This window comes from Saimiri boliviensis, chromosome 3 (genome assembly GCF_048565385.1).
Source record: "Saimiri boliviensis isolate mSaiBol1 chromosome 3, mSaiBol1.pri, whole genome shotgun sequence".
Lineage (NCBI taxonomy): Eukaryota > Metazoa > Chordata > Mammalia > Primates > Cebidae > Saimiri > Saimiri boliviensis.
In genome coordinates, this window is record NC_133451.1 from 173,670,288 (window position 1) to 173,675,777 (window position 5,490).

Consider the following 5,490-nt stretch of genomic DNA (forward strand, 5'->3'; position numbering starts at 1 on the left):
AATAAATGCTGGGTCAGGCCGGGCGTGATGGATCACGCCCGTAATCCCAACACTTTAGGAAGCCGAGGGAAGCAGATCACCTGTGGTCAGGAGTTCAAGACCCGCGTGGCCAACATGGCGAAACCCCGCCTCTACTAAAAATACAAAAAGTATCTGGCTGTGGTGGCGGGCGCCTGTAATCCCAGCTACTCCGGAGGCTGAGGCAGGAGAATGGCTTGAACCCGGGAGGCGGAGGTTGCAGTGAGCGGAGACTGCCCTCACTGCACTCCAGTCTGGGTGACAGAGCGAGACTCTGTCTAAAAAAGGGGGGCCGGGGAGTCATGCTCCTTCTTAATTAGCACCATCTCGCTGTCTTCCGTTCTTGGCACTGGACCGGGTGAGTAGTGATTTGGGCACTAGGCTGCTGGGGACAGTGCCTCACCCTCCTCTGGCCGCAGCAGCTGTGAAAACTTCGGGCTGCTCGGTAAAACTGGGGTTGCGGGAGGGGGATTGAGAGCCCTGCTCAGAGCCGGGCTTGACAACGGTTTCAGCGCCGCCCAGGACAAGCCACAGTTCCCAGCATATGAACTCGAGTCACTCGCTCCCAGACCATGGAGGTGGAATTCTCAAAGAGCCCAGTTACTGTGGACCGGACTCCGGGAGACGCTGCCGAGAAAGCCCGCGAGTCCGCCAGCATAACAGGACTCACGGTGGCCCTGGGGCTTCAAACCCGAGAAGTGAAAGGAAGTCAGGGGTGGTCCTCCGTCGCTCCTCCACAACCCCCCGTCCAGTTCTGCCATCAGGAAAAAAAAGAAGTAATAAAATCTGCCCGCCCCCTACCCCCAGGACGCAGGGCAAGAAACAGACTTTTAATGATTGCCTGTTAAGTACCAAGCATTTGACAGGCTGCCTCTTGTTTAATCTTCACAAACTAAGAAGGGCATTTCCGAACTCAGTGCCTACAAGAAAATTGAGGCACAAAGAGGGCAGACCTGGCTGTAGATCTCTGCACCCAAACAAACTCCAGGCTTCAGAGTTGATGAGGCCGCCATTGAGGGGTCCTGCAGCCTGGGTAGTCTCCTGGTAACCTGGCAGAGGGAGCTACGCTGCCCTCCACGAGCCTCTAGCATACACTCCCAGAGGGATTTCGGTGATGGGCAATCCCTTTCTAAGGACTTGAAGCTTTGGGCACTATTTTAAGCTGTAGCACCTCCATCCCTATTCTGAAACATCCACAGGAAAGTCAGTTACCAGGACTCTCTTATTCAACCAGAAGAGTCCAGAGTCTACCACACGTGTCCCTCAAGTATCACCTTTGTTGCCCCACCTCACCAGGGTTTGAGACTTAAACTGAAATTCATTGGACTTCAGTTACAGCTCACAACCTCTAAACTGAGCCCAGAGCTCCCCCTTCAGCCTGGGCAAGGACAACACAGGCTTAGAAGCATTGGGAAACCCTAGGAGAGGATTAACTTGGTTCCTAACTTCCAGGTGCCACCTCAGTCATGTCTCCACTTGTCAGAGGTTTATTTAGTGAGCAGAAAGGACCACCCACCCCTAAGCTGGGAAAGAACAAAGTGGGGGCTCTGGAAACCCACGTGTTAACCTTTGAAAGCAAAGCTCCAGGAGCTCCGCCTCCCAAACGTTGTTATTCATGCCTCCACCTCCAACTCCCAGCCTTTGCTTCACGTGTTGTGGCCTTCTTTCTCATCTAGAGAGGCTGTCTGATGACTGCTTGCTTACACTCTAGAGAGGATGCTGTAAATTATGGATTCAAACATTTTGCAGAAGGTAGGAGGAGTAAGATAGAACAGACAGAGCTAGGAAGCAAGGAAGGAGTGTCTGGGGCCTGTGGCAAGGGGCAGTTGTGGTTTGGGAGTTGCTTGGGCAGACTTTTACCCCTATTTCTCCTACAAAGACACAATTCCAGCACAGAGCTTCTCCACTGTCTACCTACTCTCCCTCTTCCCTTTTTCTTCACTCTCCCAATATACTGATGGCTGAACAAGAAAGATCAGGGAGAGAAACCCCGCATCCCTGTCTTTTTGCCATCAGTCATCCAGGGCACTGACTCCACGTGGGCATTAAGAATGAAGTGTTGTTAAAGAGTCCTGGAAGCCACACTCATCCCAGCTGAGCCATCTATTTTCCTTTGGACATAGAAGTGATATTCTGGGAAGTATCAGGTGCATTTCCTGGGGTTTTGGGTCTCTAGGCCCTAATTGTCCCTGGTGGAGGGGTCAATTCTAAAGTTGGAGGTGGCTAAATAAGTGGTCATTTAATGGGACTTTCTAACCCCCACAAGGGTATGTTAATTCATTTTACAGTTGTTACAGTGACAGAGGAGAGACTATGGTGATTTCTCTTCTTCAGTTACAGTTATTGATTGTCTAACTCAGTGGCGAAAATCAAGGCTGACAGGTGAAAACCAAATTCAGAAAGTGGTACTGCATTCATGCATTTTTCTCTCCTCTATCATCCTCTGCCATGGTTTCTGCTGCTAGTCGTGGCTGGGGACCACATTCCACCTTAGGAACCCCTGGAGGAAGAGGCTGACCCCACCGGGCCATGGGGTTGGAATTAGGCTGCCAATGTGAATTAACTCAGTTTTTCTTCCTCTGAGAAGGATGGCGTTGACCTGGCAGTGACATCTCCTCTCCTGGCAGGGGATTCCAGCAGTCTGGCAATTACTTTAACAATCAAGAAATTCAAGAAAGAAATTAAAAGATATGTTAGGAAAAGAGAATAAAAATAATCGTGCACAAAATTTGAAGGGCATTTGATATTTTGCAGCAAGCATAGCTAAAACTACTTGTCTCCATTACACTGGATTTCTCCACATTGTTTCTGGAGTCTATTTCCTTCATTCAGTATTTCTGAGCCTCTTTTGCCTGGGAGTCCCACATTTGCAAACAAGCAGGTCTAGTCTCCTGTCTCGTTCTACCCACTGGCGCTAAGACAGGGAAAGCTGGAGGCTGCAGTGAAGAGTTGGGTTAGGAAAGGCCCCTGGCTATGCTGGCAGGTACCTCATAGGTTCTCCCACAGCCAGCTACCAGAGGAGCAGCCATTTGCGCTGCACACAGGGAAGCCTCTGGGATCGGTGCCATCCCTGGTGACTTGGGCCAGAGTGATCTTACTACAATTATTAATGATCAGAGTGATTTCTTAAGCCAAGACCGAAAAGAGATGGATCCATATGAGAAAACCAATGTAGTTCAGACACCATGGAAAGGCTGAGAACCGGGGACTGCCCTGGCAAACACAATCACAGTTGCTTCTTAAGTGTCCACTGAGCGCAAGAGGAAGAGGTGCTCGTGAGTGGGTTCCGTGCTCCAGAGTTTGCAATTGTGCGGGACTGAAATGCAATTACTAGAAGCAATTGGACTATACCGTGCTTACGGTGGACAGAAAATAGAAGACACTCTGGCACATTTAAGAAAACTTACCCCAAGCACCCCACTTCTTCCCCTGCAGTAGGTTTATTGTAAGTCTACTTTGCTAAAAATGACACCCTCCTAAAAGCCGTGGGGGTTTGGACAGATCCACCACTCACAGAATTAGGGACATGGCAAAGATGTTGCTTAAGCTGCTTATCAGAGGCTGAGTGGCAAGTGCTTAAAGTGACTCAGAGTCAGGCACATCTGGGTTGGGTCTTGGCTTCTGGACGGGCTTTGTGATCTCCAGCCTGTTGACTTTTCCTTTTACACCTTTGCAAAACAAGGATATTTGTCACATATCCTCATTACTGTGAGTTTGTGTCTTCGGGAAAATTCTGTTTCCTTCCTAAATGCTTGAAAAGCCATCTCTCCTCACCACTCACCACGCACCGCACCGTGTGGCTTCCTAGACCAGCCGTTTACCCTTGCAGCATTCCCCTCCCTGCCCCAAGACCCTGGGCTCTGGGGACTTCATGTCCTTCTCTCTCGTCTCACAAGTGAGTTTTTGAACAGCTTTGATTTGTAATCTCCAACTTTGGTGGATAAGGTCTGATCCGTGAGTTCTGGCTACTGCTCTTCAGCCAGTTCTATTATTCTCCTGCTGGGAAGTCCATGTCCGACCCTCCCCACAAGTGATGGTCCCCAAAGCTGGCTGGATCCCAAGCAAAAACCCCAATATGTAGATGGAGCACCACTTTCTCCTGCCCATCTGCCGCCAGTCTGCAGGTGCAGGTATATGATGGGGCTTGGGAGTGGGAACCACAGGGTCGAGCTGGCCACAGGAATCAAGAGGCAACACTTGCACTAGCTGTGCCAGAGCCCTGGAACATACCCAGGGACCTGGGCAGTAGGGAACCACCTGAACTTGGACTCCACTTCCCCTCCGAGCTGAGAAGACTTTGAGGTCCACTGGTGGTAGGCCCTCTCATAGCGCACTCCTTAGCGAGTCCTGTTGTATGCCAGGCCCCCCTTCTATTTTTTCCACTAAGGGAAGTAAACATGTTGCATGTATTTCTATAGAGATCAGACCCTAATTATGCCTTATCAACAGTCCAAAAACGAGGCTGTTGCAGGCAGAGGGCACCTGGGCTGTGGAAGATGCTTGGAACTTTACATAGATCTCTTTAAAAACGGTTTTGTTTGGACCTTGGGAGGATCAGGAACAGATAGGTTAGTGTTTGAAAAGGGAGCAGCCTGGATTCCCCATTTTGAGAAAGGAGGCCCCGGGGACACCTGTCAGGTGAAAGCTGGGGAAGCAACAAGTCAGTGAGCTTGTAACTGCCCCTGTTTTACCCAACCCTTGCAGCCTCAGGCCACCAGGACTCCTCCCAGGGCCCACCATGTTAGGCCACCATTCATCTGGGACCTGGTAAAATCTCTTTAAACTTGCAGACTTAGAAAGGAAAGGAGCCAGGCAACGGAGCAGCGGAAACATCCTCTCTGTCACGTGAACTTTATTGCAGATCAGGAAGTTATCCAACAGCTGCCAAAAATCTTCTGACTCCAGGGCTCCAAATGTTGACTGTTTCTCACACCTCAACACTGGGTATGGAGAGTCTGCTGCCTTTGGGGTCATTCAGATTTCCCATTCCCTTTCAGAGTCAATTTACCCCCACCTGCCTGGTTGCATTTGGAGATGATTTTCCTTTCTTCCATTCGCAGACCATGTGGCTCACATACTTACCTGGGCTAGCTGTTTCCCCACCCCCCACCTCACCCCACCATAAAGGGAATTCCAAATCTCTTCCCGAAGAGGGAAAGCCAGGTTGAGAAAGGGTCAGAAAAAGGAAGCTGGGTCTGAAATCCAGGCATGCAATACTATATTCTTCCCAGGATGCCTCTGGTTCATTCCAGGAAAAAAAAAAAAAAAAAAAAAAAAAAAGCGCAGCAAGAGAAGCAATTTTAGTGGGCGCCCTCCCTTCCATTAACGCACCAGTCTAGCTAGGTACCTGATTTTCTGTGGTCTTGTATTCCCCAAAGAGCCTGGCAAAGATCTGAGCACAAAGTAGATGCTGAGACGACAGATTCTGTTTGGTAGAAGGGATGCTCCGAAGGAGAAGGAGCAATTGTTTGA